The sequence below is a fragment of the Anguilla anguilla genome, chromosome 15 (assembly GCF_013347855.1).
Source record: "Anguilla anguilla isolate fAngAng1 chromosome 15, fAngAng1.pri, whole genome shotgun sequence".
In the NCBI taxonomy this organism is placed as follows: domain Eukaryota; kingdom Metazoa; phylum Chordata; class Actinopteri; order Anguilliformes; family Anguillidae; genus Anguilla; species Anguilla anguilla.
The window spans coordinates 21,275,339-21,289,369 of NC_049215.1; the positions used below are offsets into that span (position 1 = coordinate 21,275,339).

Here is a 14,031-nt window from a genome sequence, read left to right on the forward strand (position 1 = left end):
CTGCTTATTCGTTTGTGGCCAGTTTTTAAACTGGAGTGAATTGTAGATCTCTATGAATGTATTTTTAGCACTCTTCTTTTTACAGATCAAATAGAAAATGTGTTTGTGGGTATCCTTAGAGCAGTATTTTCACTGTAATATTCAATTTGAATAGGAGTCATATTTTAAAAATGTGATTGTACTGTAACTAACACAGTTTGTTTTATCTCCTTGGGAAATGGAGAACCACATTTTTTTTTCTTTTGTTAGAAAATGATTTGGGGTCTGGATTGTTTTATTACAGTATTTCATTAATGTCAAGAGGTGCTGAATTATTCATAGTGTTGGCAGTATGATTGTTCCGCAGATCTGTAATCATGTGTTTGTGCATATACTTAAGCAACTGAGCATAAAGTGTTTGTCATTAACAAATGTTCACGACATGATTTTGTTTGGTATTGCTATGTAAATTAGCTTGCTAATAATGAAGAAAGGACTTGCAATTTACAAATTAAAATGCAAATATAAATAAATATTTAAATGTAAATGGTAAAAGAGGCAGCTGCAACAAAATAAGCATTTATTCATTGTAAGTAGATGCTTTCAGAGCAGAAGTATCCAAAAAGCATCTTCTTGCTTTCTGTTCCACATACCCATATCTGTTATTATAGACAAAAACCCTATTCAGTTTCAAAAGTAGCAAACCTACCTCCTGGAGTTAAATCTCTCCTCTCTTTCAACCCCTCCTTCCTGTTTCACCCTCACTGTTTTTCACACTTAGTTCTGGCGTTCACACTCTGCATGCTTCCCTGGATTCAATGAGCATTTTTTCCCCTAACTTTGACTTAAGAACAAAACTCATTTCCTGCAATTATTTTTTAACAAATACAGTTTGGAAAGTAAATTTTGGTGACTGCTGGACTTGCACTTGCATTTAATTGCAAGTCAGAGTTTAGGACAAATGCTGATTGAAACCAAGATTTTTGTTTAACGGAATTTATTTATAAATGCCATCTTAAACTGTGCCCCCTCCCCAAACTGTATTCACAAAAGTCACATTTTAATTAAATTCTAAGGATGAAGTGTAAGGCGTGCTAATGAGATCACAGACACACATAGACAGAATTACCACAGGTGTCAAAATGCAATATTCAACAGCATTTATTATTGAGCCCATTGTGACAGAGAGGATAAAATGGCACTTTGGAACTCCTGGACTTTTAGGCTATTCAGTGGTGGCATTGTGCAATGTGCATTGTGCAATTGTGCCGATTTTAAAGCAATGTAGTGGAGTGCCTCCAGGTAATGTCTGTTAGCAGAGAATAGGCCATTACAGTGGCCAACAGTACTCGTTTTACATGGCAGAATAGCCCTATGCAACTGCTCTTACCGCACAGATTTAAAAGCATCTGCAGTACACAGTACAGAATGACTGATATCTCACTCTGCCTGCGATCACACTGATTATCAGCCTCTTAATCAGAGTGTAAATCACAGTCACACTCAGTTCACACCCACAGAGAGAGAGGGAGCGAGAGATGAATTCTGTCCTCAAAAAATGTTAACAGGAACACCCGTCAAAGGACAGTCGGTGACACGGCTGCAGGATTACCATGACAGCCGCCCTTGTCATGGTAACACTTTGTTCCTTTTCTGAGCCACCCATTACATTTCAGACATCAAAGAGCTATAGAAATGAATTAATCATCTTATCTTTGATTTAATTTGTCTTTTCAGTCAGTTACTGGAGGTGGGTGAAGGGGATAACTCTCCACAAACGTTACAGACTCACATCATGAAAAATGATTTCTGTTCAATGGAAATCTGGTGCCATTAGAGCAGTACTTTCCACCCGTATAGCATAAATACTATCCAGACACTAAAAGCATGAACCTCTGAGGCCTTCAGTCTCATCTAAATAGCTCAGTACTTGCATTCACTATATTTTCTTTAAAAGTAAGTAATTAACAAGTGATTTAAAAGTACAAGTTTCCCTGGGAGAACATTTAAACATTTTATTGATGTCGCAACAGTATATTGCTTTCTGTAAATTTTGGGCGTTGAGTTGAGGATCGTTGTGGCCATCACAGCTTGATGTAAAATATATAGAGAGGAACAAGAAACAATGGGGAGGTGGAGGGGTGCTTGAAACAGTTGATATGAGAGGGTGAATACCCAGAAAAATTCCAACGGCGTAAGATTATAGAGGTAATAGTTTCAGGTAATCATGTGAGGCCTTGTCTACACTTTTGCCTTCAAAATCTACATTTATAACTTCATCAGCATACCAGACTCTTGTCTACTGGCAGTAAAAATGGCCTAATAAAACAAAGAGTGACCCAGCCTGATTCTCCAATCAGAAGGTAACATTGAAATGTGCTGGTCGGTGACAGGTAGCTGAATACCTGCGGGGAATTTTTCTTTTGTTTACATGAATGAGAGGCATTGTGAAACGCTGCGATAATTTTGCAATCGATGCAATATTAATCTCAACTCTTTGATTTCCCTAGTGATACAAAAGTTCTTTAAGGTCAACAGACAAATAATTTTTATTCTGTAAACAGCAGTACCACTTTATATTGCGTTATTGCTGAGCATGCCGATGGGTGAATCACTGAAGAAATTCATTTTTAAGGACCTGGCTCTAGACCAGTGGTTCTCAGACTTTTTTTTGCAGACCATTGAAACAATTAAGCAGATCTCTGTGTGCTGCTTCAGCATTTCATTATATATGGCATTAGATGTGCACAATTTAAGTGTGTAATAAAAGTACTTACAGTCTCCAAGTGGCTGGGTGTACCTGTTTCTCTGACAGCCAGCCAGCTTGTGACATTATGCTAATGCGGGTTTTGCTAAATTGTAACGCCAGTGGACCAACGACTTGTTACGGGTGACTAGTAGTCTGCAGGAACTGCTGCTCAGTGTCACACCTGGAGTTTGAACTTGCAGGTATGGATGTCTCTGCAGCTGCTATGGCACACAACTGCTCCATTCCTGTCATCCATCATGTGACCTACTGGACAACTCTTATGACTCATACACATATAGTTGCCATTGTACTTTAAGCCAGTGTGTCTGGTATCCCTGTGATCCACCCCCCACCCCCCCATTACCCACCCACTGATGACTGCTGCTGATGATTCTTTAATAGCCCCTCTGCTGAAGCATAGTCGTTTGCTCAACAAGTCAAATGAAAATCCACAGATCTCCCTCCCATCCCTTTGGAATGGATTACTCTAATCCATTCTAGCACCTGTAACTTTCTTGTAGATGTTGCATATTTTTCACCTGGAAGGAAATTTGTTCTCTGCATCCTTAAGCACTGGAGGATTTCAGCTCCCTCATTTTTCACGCTGCCCTCTGCCTCCTCCTAAACCAATTTTGTCCTCCGTTTATTTTCTTCTCGTTTGCTGACACCCATATTCCCTCCTTCTGTCACCCTCAGAGGGTAAGGCAGTAAAGAGCCTTAATGTTCTCCCAGGTGTAATAAATCCAGATAAACTTTAATAATTTCAGATCCGTACCATGTTTCGAGTGGGCTGCTTATCCGCTGTATTTTTTTTGTTTTGTTAGCACATCGTTCTTTCTGAGGCCGTCTGTTTGATGCCGAGATGATTTGTTCTGGGATGCTGTGGTGCCCGCTAATTGTCCTGCTATCCTGCCAGCTAGGATTATCCAAGAGAATGCCTTCAAGAAATCTCTGTGGTTGCAGAGAGGAGCTTGCACTGATAACTTTGAATAAGAGATAAGAAACATAAGCACTGCCAAGCTGAGCAGAACGACCAGCTTCAGCGATTCAGGTTCTCTTCTGTGATTCAGGGACTGTACAATCAGAATCACAAACTGTACGTGTATATAATGGCATCAGTGCTTGATGCATTTGGTCATAATTCTTTTATTAATCAAGCCAGTGATGCATTTCAGGCGTCAAACTATGATTTATGCATTAATTATGCTGCTGGCAGCCATTTGGCTAAAATACACTCTATTTATTAATGAAATCACTGTCCAGTGATCCTGGTCTGTTTGAGAATTTCAGAAGGGTTTCTCTAAAAAAGAAGTCTACAGTTGTAGTTCAATCAATGAACTGATCTATAGTTTGTAAATTGAAATTTACCCTCAGGTTGTCATACACTGCTTCCCAGTGTTGATTTTACAGATGGAAACCCTTAAAAGGCGGTCAAGCTGAACTCCTGAAAGTGCCTGAAAACTCCTGGATGCTGGGATAATGAGTACGGAACATTTGCAGACCGTGCAATTAGCACCTTGCCGGGCGACTCTATGTCCCAGGTCTGCATGTTCTTTCGAGAATGATAAGGTGTATTAACTTGGAGTCTATACAGGAAGCTCATGCAATTCCAGGATTGTTGCTTGCTCATATTTCCTTTGACTGGTCTTTAAAGCTGCCCTCACCTGGTCAGTAGATAAAGATGTATTCTTATGTAGGGCTGGACAGTGCTAAAGCCAAAGTGGCAGGTCTGTGTTCAGCAGTTTCACAGTGCATGAAACTGGATCACCATAAGAAAGTTCGGCCTGTAGGTTTATTCGCCCATGTCGATTTTACTCCTCTAAATAATAGGCAGAAAACAGAAAAGTTCTGGAAACTTTTAGCCGATATAGTTTTTAAAAATTTATTTAAACCTGCCCTCACAGTCCCAAATATGGTCCGATCATCTTTTTCTAAGGTAGTGCTCCGGGTATGGTTGTTGCTGCTCCAGGTATGGTTGTTGCAGAGCTTTTCATTTTCAATGGACACCTGCAAGTGCATGCAACTGCTCATTGGCTGTAGGGTTTGCCTGCTCATGCAAAGTGTGGGTTGGGGGCTTTTTGTAGTGCAGTGGCACCTCTAGTTCCTAAAAAAACTGAGTTGGGGGCAAAGCTGAGGTTGATGTGCGCAGGGCGTGCCCTTAAACCTTGTGCAAACCTACAGAAATGCCAACATTAATTTTGCGTGCAAGGGAGTGCAGGGAAGTGTTTGAATTAGTTTTGCTGAGCTGTGCAAAGCATAAATGTCTGGAATGCTGTACTGCACTGGTCTGTTTATGATTATTTATGTTTCTTATCCTGTTTCCATATAATATTTCCTTCCTCTTGACAGAGGGGTTCAGTTTGTGGGTTGGGAATTGGACTCCTAATCAGAAGGTTGCAGGTTGGAATTTGTGGTGGCTTCGCTCCTAAGCAAGCTACGCAACCTGAAATGCTTCAGTAAATATGTATGTCAGGTAAATCCTGGTAGATAATGAGGGTATCTGCTGAAGGACTGCATAATGCCAAGCTTCCCTGGGCGACGTGTGGTGCTTACATTTTCACGACCTTGAACATTGCCCAACTTGTTTATTGCAGTTGCACACTTTTATCGCTTCACCTCACTCAGGAATACAAGCTGCCCTCACTCAGAGTGTTCTGGACCAGCATACCACGTGTTTCCCCAAAACCAGCATTCTGAAGACAATAGATGTTTTAGAAGCTGGGAAGGAACGAGAAGGATAAGAATGTACCGGGGGCCACCACATAACCACTCTTCTTTTCTCTCCAACGCATGTCTGAATCTGCCCTTCTGACCACCCCACCCCATCCCTCCTCCTAACCCTTGGGTTTCTTCCCCATTATTCATTGTAAACAATATCACTCCCACAATAATCACATCCTGAGGGTTTCCTTTGATTGTTCCAATCAGCACTCCACATCGGCACTGCCCTCGGGTGTCATCCTGAATCATTCCGTCTAATTGGCACTTGTTTCATGGAGCCTTCTTTTAATTAAAAGAGATTTTAATTAACGGGTGCTCCCTATTGCACTGGATCCTTTGCACGTCACCCAAGGTTGGCTCATACAGGCCTTTAATTGTCACAGATCAATCTCAGACGGCTTTTGTTGGACACTTATCTGAACATATGCAATGTAAACGCTCGTTATCTCTTTGAGCTTTGGATAGAGCTATTTGTAGCAGTTAACAAATGAATGCTACCTTCATTTTAATTAAGCAGTATTGAAAAAAACTGGTGCAATAATAATACGTCTACTTTTTGTGAGGAACATTGATTACAAAATACATTTCCTGTAACTAGGGCTACAGGCTTAATGTCCAAGTGGGACCTTAAACTGAATTCCTTCAGAGCACAATCAGATTGATAATTACACAATACTGTTGAGCTGTTTTAAGGTTATCCTGCTGATAGCATGTAATGCACAATGCAGCATAAATTAATTTTCTAGGAAAAGTGATTTGGGGTCAAATGATGCAAGTAAACACACCTCAGAATTTGTTTCTCATTTGGTCTCATAATAAAATTATAAAATTGGCATTGCAATAAAAGCGACTATAATATTTAATATTTGGAATGCAAGTTTTCATGCAGTTTCCGACACAACCATTTGCCATCTGCAGAGCAGTTGATTTAATAATTATATCCATGCAAGCACATGTTTACTTGTTTGGCGATACCTGCGAACTGAAAATGAACTACAAGATAAAAGAGGAGCAGCCAGGGCATTAGACAAGAATCCAGTCCAGGCTGTGAAATTTTCTGCATGTGCCTTTAAAGATAAGTCTTGTCTATCAAAATTCAATTTGAGACTACCATACAAAGTACGGTAATTGTAGAGGCAAAGCAGTTGTGTAAAAAAAAACAATGAATTGTCTGGTGATGAAAGTCTGTGCATGGCACTGATAAAAAGGTATGAAACCCTGAACTACTTGAGGAAGACTCAAGAATCTTTGAATAAAAATAATTCTGACATTCTAATATACTGTACTTTATAAAACCGCTGCTGCGGAATGCATTTTTTTTTGTTGGCCGGGGAGGGGAGGAATAGGTGCTGCAGGGAAGAGTGCACAAACAAGCGCCCACACAGGCGCTTGGAGTATTTACTTTCAGAACACCTGTATTCAATCTCTTAGTATGCACAACTGCAACAAAGCAGTGGCCAAGAATTAATATTGATGATAATAATAATAATAACAAGCAAAGAAACAAAGAAAACAAGCAGCTCAAAGTACTCAACAATGGAATTATAGACTTCATACAAAAATAATGATAAATGTAGAAAAAAACTTGTTGAAGTTGGCCATTAAGTCCAGTCTAATGAATCAACTAGATGCCTTGGGTCACTAACATTGCTTTTGCTTTTACACTTTGTCCTTTCAAGCAACTTCACATTTTCACAGCTAAGCCTTATGCCTAATATCACACCCACAAAACAATATGCATAGATTTGGGGGTAGACAGGTAGACATGTCACACCCAATGTTTTCATATGAATTAAACTCTAGACTAGCTAGTATGCTTGTGAGACTTGACGTTTCACTATGCAAGACTAGGCTGCATATCTCCCCCAAAGGTGCAATGAAATGTACGCTTATGCACAAAACACACAGGCCAAGATTCTGTCTACATTCTGAACTCTGGACCATTAATTGACTATTTTTCAATGCAAATACATCTTTCCAACTTTTAAATGATTAAAGATGTACCATCAATCAATCTGATGCATCACAGACATTCAGGGGAAAAAGTGGATTCATCATTATTCTAAAAACAGATATATTATATTATATGTTATATATTATAATCCTGAATGTGAAATGTGTGACAAATATGGAAACATTTTAGTATAATGCATAGACAAGATGTGCATACATTTAAGTAGCATTTATGTGATCATGAAATCTCTGCAAGAACCTAAACTAAGCCCAAAACCTGATGGTATTTTTAATGACCTTTGAAGATTCTTAAGTGTGTCTCTATAAACTTATCTTTTTGGAAGCGATTCTGTGTCCTTTTTATATTGTGCTGCCCAGAAGTGGACACTAAATGTGCTCTTACAAAGGCATTGCATACCATTAATATAACCTCATTTAATCTGATCTGATCAAACTTTCCCCTCTATATTTATTTTTTACAGGATAAGGACAACATGCAAACCAAAATAGAGTTCAGTAAAATATCTTAATAACTTCAGTACTGTTTTGCATATTTGCAATTGTAAGTATTTTGCTATTTATGTTGACATCTTAGTCATTTAAGTACATAGTGTCAAGCCCTTTCCACAGCACCATACTCAGTCTGGATCCTTCATAGTTTTGCCCCATGTGTTCTAATTTAAGTCCATTTCAGCACCTTTCACTTCCACCGTTTGATAATGTTTTTTCACCTGTTTTTACTTTTGTCAAACTCTTTTTTGGAAGTGTGCTTATCACAGCAGGGTGTAAATCTGGGAGGAAGAACAGCTCTGTGCCATCAGTGGGAGGAACCAAATGTGGGTTTTTCCAGAGAGAAAGTAGAAATATTCACCAAGTACTAACTACATCTGTTCACTCTGAAAATTGCAACCTCTTATTTTTTGTCTTAAAAATTTCTGAGATGGGTGAACGGGGAAAACATAGTTTGGCTGTTAATTTCCTACTTCTTGAATTACAACAACATGTGTTCTGGATGAGCTGTGCTTCTATCTCATTCAATGGAATAATACATACAGTATGTAGAGGCCATTTAATAAACTGAAACGAATGCACACGCACACTATCTCTCTCTCTCTCTCTCACACACACACACACACACACACACCAGCATGTATGCAAATGTTGCATGATGAACTACCATGCGACCGTGCGACCAGGCTGTCACAATAACAAATGCATTGAAGCGACACCTGTGACTACGAAGACTGTAAAAGGCTCACTGCTGAGCCAGGGAATATTTAACCTGCCTGAAGCAGTGATCAGCACAGAGGGAGGCCCCGTCTCCTGCAGAGACCGCAGGCTGCAGGCCTGGAAGTGAGATGGACAGAGAGAGAGAGAGAGAGAGACGTATTCATATGAGAGGGGATGGGGAATCTCCTGCAAAGAGAACGCATCACACACCCAAAGGGAGGAAAATAAAGGTTTAATTTCAACTTGTTTTTCAAAGAAAAATCGCATTATTTGCTTCAGTCAAATAATGATTTATGTTAATAATGGGATTTATAGTCAAACTGAAATTCAGTAAAACGACTGTGTGTTCACAGAAATGCATACAGGGCCAGTTCAGGTATCTGCATTCTGCACCCAATAGGAAAAATTGCAATCAAAGACAGGGTTTGTATAAACAAGGCTGACCCATGCCCCTACCAGTGCATAGCACTGAAGGTCAAGCCTCCTTACCCAGAGTCGTAAATGATACAATATAGCTTATTGTCTGTATTGTTTATTTTTATTGTTTATTCACAGAAACATGTTCCTTCCCCATTGTTTTTTTTTTTTCCCACTTCTATTATGTTCTCTTCTGTTGTCTTACAAATTAAGCATATTTTATTTTGAAACATTTCATAGTATCCATTCTGCAACCTGACAACCTTATATACAAGCTGTTGCCTCTATCCACCACCACAGGTAACAACAGGATTACTTATGCATAGTGTTTCTGATTGAACATGTCCACCAACACCAAAACAATGAGAGCATCTCATCCCTTTTGACTGCATCGTGTTTTATAATATATTTTGATATTTTCACAGGAATGATTCACATCCATTCCCTTTAAGAGAATCTACGACCTTAAGAGACTTTTGTTTCATCGCTTACCAGGTCAGCCTAGTCTTTTTCATTTTTTCAGATAAAGTACTTGAGTTTGATCAAACATGTCAAACTTCATTATTTTTTTAAAACAATGTTTTCCTTAGTAAAAATTTAGGATTGGCGTAAAGAGATTTGTTAATCTTATATTTCATATATCTCATATTGCAGGGGCAATAGGATATTCTACTGGGCGGGAACAAATCTGCTGTTCAGGGCTTGAACAAGAATTCTTCACTTTCTACCTGTATCAATGAAAAACATGACCGATGTAAGTTGCCCCAGAGCTGCATGTGATCAGCAAATATTCTAGGAAAGGCAGCTATTGAAGTGAAGTCTCGGTGGTTCATTTGTACAACCACTGCTAATAATATAAATGTACTAGATCAATGCAATCTATAGCTGACACTGGTTATCTCCATTGCAGTGGAAAAATGTACTGTATGGATCAATGCTGGCACTCTGACTTGTGATGTGACTGAAATTCAAGGTTTATATACTTAACAAACAATCACAGAATTTAAAAAGTTGCTAATGCATGCAGTAAAGATTTTCAGTGTTAATTAAAACTCTGAGCTTATTTGAGACCAAAGTGTATAAATTATACTCGGTGTAAAATGCTGCCTGTCAGAGCTGCTTTAACACAAAGAACATAAGGGATTATATTGCCTATTGTGAAGTAGTGCATCCAGATCATGGCATAATTATATAATCATCTCTCCTGGAGACTGTTTTTATTCTCTAAAGATCTGTTTACAAAGGAGATATATTCTAAAGTAAATGACATGGAGACCAAGAACTGAGAAGAACACAATAATGGCTTCATAAAATAAACTCATTTATTTCTTAGCCAAAGGACCTCAGAGGGTATGTTCATTTAGTATAGAAAGGTCCCCTAAACCCTCTGTCTGATTGGACTTTGAGTTTTACTGCTTTAAAACTAAGCACAGCTGAATAAAAAACCCTATCTTAGTCCTGCCAGACACACTGCAGAGTTTATGTTCTGAAAGCCTATCCAGCTGTCGCCGTCATTTTGACACAAATCGTATAAGACTATTAACTATATGGCAGGCTCACAATCAATGTGAAAGCAACGAGCAGAAAGACTTGGCTTCCAGTTTACATATTCAACAGGCAGAGTCCTGTACAATTTCATTAGCAGGGAATCAGATGAGCTGCCTGATACATCAAAAAAGAAACCTGCTTTCAGTACATAAGAACATCTAAACTGAGATCTAGTCCAAGATGGGTCAATATTCAGTTTTGTTCCATATTTAGTCCCAGATATTGACAGTAGAATGACATGGTATAATTTTAGAAAAAATTGTCTTGATTTATTTTGTTATTCAGTGAGCAGCGTTTTCACTGCTGCATCGGCATATCTAAGGGTTATAGTTGGGTTTATCTTGCTGCTATAACGGAATACAAATTCTTAGTGGTAAAAAAATGTTTTTATGTATGCCCAGATAGACAATATTTTCCAGTGTGCATGGGGGGTGTATTTACAAATGAGACTGCAGGGAAGGGGGTGCTTGGTAGATGGACGACCAGAGTGACAATGGCAGCACTTAAAAACTCCGTCTTTGGTATAGTTGTCCTGAATCGTCTACTAATAAAGCAAGAACACAAAACAGTTTGTGTTTTAAAATCATAGTTTGGTTGCAGGAGCACTGAAAGTCTGAGTTCAACAATCTCAGGATGTGGGCGTCATGGCCACTAGGGGAATTGCACGAAGGGGTTAAGGCACCCGTCTGTATATTTACACTCATTCTTCCTTCTGCAGCTGAAATCAGCCAATATTTGTTACATCACACAAGCACTGAATCCATTTCCTTTTAAAGACGTACTTTTTTGTTTCATGGGGAGGAGTGAAACAGCACTGAGACGGGGCCCCGTTGTGAAATCACGCAGCGCACAATGTGCCACTTTCCAGGTTCAGCCAACCCTGGCGCAGCGGAAGAGATGAACACGTTCACTGGCACGGCACGGCTGCGGAGGATTCAGATGGAGAGCCTGTCAGCGGCGTATGATGTGGTGTGTGGGGTGCGAAGTGCCAGGTAGACTGGACACCTGAGCCCGCGCTAACAGGGACTGGATCCCTGCTCCAGCTGCCAGTCAAGCACCTGCCTCTATTCCATAGTTTCTCCTCAAAAGTAAAGCTGAAAATGCAGGGGAATACTTCTGAAGCTGGCAGATGGCTGCGGCACCCCTCCGTCCACCCCCCGGGGGGAGAAACCAATCGCTTCGTTCTTTCAGATTCACATAGCCTTACACCAACACAGTACATTCCTTCTTATCGCACACTTCAGCTCACTTCATTGGCTCCTTGGCAAAGGAGATCATTAAGAGAGAGAGAGAGACCTGCGGAATACCAAATGTTGGCACGGCATAAGAAGTGCATCCTTGTAACCAACCTGCCACATACGCAGCGCAAACGCAGCATGGACAGAAGCGATAACCAGAGATAAACAGAACAGAATTGAACTCATTCCAAGTCAGCAACCCTTTCAGTGGCTTCCAAGGCAGAACGGCATAGTACTTTAGCGACACCATAAAACCTGAATCGAAATGATAGTGGAAACAGCAATAGCGAATTAATTTAAGACCCTTTATTCAAAATGAATCATTTATCAGAGGCGTAATGTCCTGTTATGTCATTACATGGTTGTTTTTTTTTCATATTTGAACTATTCAGACCATTCTGTTTTGTCCATTTCAGGTATAAACCATACAGAAGCTATGGATACACACACCAACATACACACACACACACCTTGGGTATGGATAATACCTGACAAAATTATAGTACCCATAGATATTTACTCACAAGATATTCTGTACTTTCCTTTCAAAGAGGTTCTCGTTGGAAACAGGAGGTCCTGGTGCCGTCCACCTTGCAGTGCTAGCTAGTACATCAATGTTCTAGCATTGATCGACACCATGAATAATCACAGTGAGCCAGTAAATTAAACCACTGACCTTTTATTTTGACACTGAGTACACTTTCAGTGTTAAACACAAGGACCAGAGTATTTTGCCTGCAAACAGAAGGTAGAATTATGACTTTTAAATATTTTTTTCTTTCTGTGATGTAGGAAGCGCCGGGCCCACCCCTCCCTGCTCACAGTAGTCACAGGGACAGCACCTCATTGGGAGCAAGTGGTTGTCCCAATTCAACACGGACTTCAGGCAATTGTACCTCACTCTGCATGGGTCTTCTCAGAGAGACTGACCGCAATACCAGATCAAGAGTGCCGATTCATGTGTAACAACAGTGCCTTCCAGCAGCCCCATTTTGAGATGGTTTAGCTTATTGGCATCTATGTCATTGAGGTCTCACCTCGGCGACCCGCAACGGTCTGTAGATTTCTTTATTCATTAACAGGGAGAAGGGCCAAGAGCAAAATAGCATCAGGATCAAAAATTCATCAAAATGGCAAAAGCTGATTAGCTCTGCTAGAACATTAATACTGTTCCTGGCACAGTGTATGACAGGTTTCGCACACATCATTCTTAAGAGCAGACAGGATACGTAATATATAGAGAGGACAAGAGGAATATGACCTCTCTACCTGCGCCATAGATTACACGCTGTCATTATTGATTTTCTCCCCACATGGCAGTTTTACGGACTGTTGCTAGAGAAATTGACTGCATTGACAGACATTCAATGACTGCATATTTCCTAATGATTGCAATAAAACTTGTATTTTTAATAAACAACTTATTTTATGTTTCAGGCATGATGGTTTTAACAGCTTTGGAGCTTTCCAAGTTTTTACAGAGACATGGGAATGATGCTCAGTCCTGAGATGCCCCTGACTACCTGGGTTTTCGCTTCAGCAATAATTGCAAGCCCTGACATGCTGATAATGTTTCTTAATTAATATATAAATCTTAATTAGACACTTACAAATCGACTCGAGGAAAAAATGCCCTAGCCATAACATGGGATGCTTTGGATCATGAGCAGTTCCTTTCTTTCTCCTTTTCTCCTTTCCATCACTTTGTTACAGGTTAATACTCATCTCATCTGTCCACAAATTTGTTCCAGAACTTCTTACCATACACTGTGGCTGCTCTGTTCTTGAGGCTTACAGGTGGTTTGCATCTTGCGGTGAACCCTCTGAGGTTAGGCTGATGTAGTCATCTCTTTATTTTAGTCTTTGACTCATCTATGCCTACATTCTGGATACTGTTCTTGTTCAACAGTTAAAAATGGATTATTCTTCACCCACTACAGTGGTCTTTCGTGTCTCCCAGGATGTATGCTATTGCAGAGCTCACTGGTGTTTTCTTGCTTCCAAACATGTATCAAACAGTTGATTTTCACACACCCAGTGTTTTTGCTATGTCTTTGATCAATTTATGCATATTTTTCAGCCTTGTGATGGCCTGTTTTATAGGCACGTCTTTGGTCCTCATGTTGAAAGAGAACAGCAATGGACTGAATGCACACCTAGAATCAACTCTATACATTTTGTTAGCTTTCTGGTACA

At 39.8% G+C, this 14,031-nt stretch overlaps 1 long non-coding RNA gene across 3 annotated transcripts in view; it reads left to right on the forward strand.

Annotated features, from left to right (window-relative positions):
• The window catches only part of LOC118213898, a 46,112-nt gene extending 32,872 nt beyond the window's left edge, over nucleotides 1-13,240 (forward strand). The window contains exons 3-6 of one of the 3 annotated variants that reach the window (XR_004762541.1): nucleotides 9,475-9,544; nucleotides 9,704-9,803; nucleotides 11,466-11,589; nucleotides 12,628-13,240. This is a non-coding gene — a long non-coding RNA (uncharacterized LOC118213898). Of the gene's footprint in view, nucleotides 1-9,474; nucleotides 9,545-9,703; nucleotides 9,804-11,465; nucleotides 12,548-12,627 lie in introns of those variants that run through there. The other 2 variants (XR_004762539.1, XR_004762540.1) reach the window with 2 other exon arrangements.
• Nucleotides 13,241-14,031: the final 791 nt, after the last annotated feature.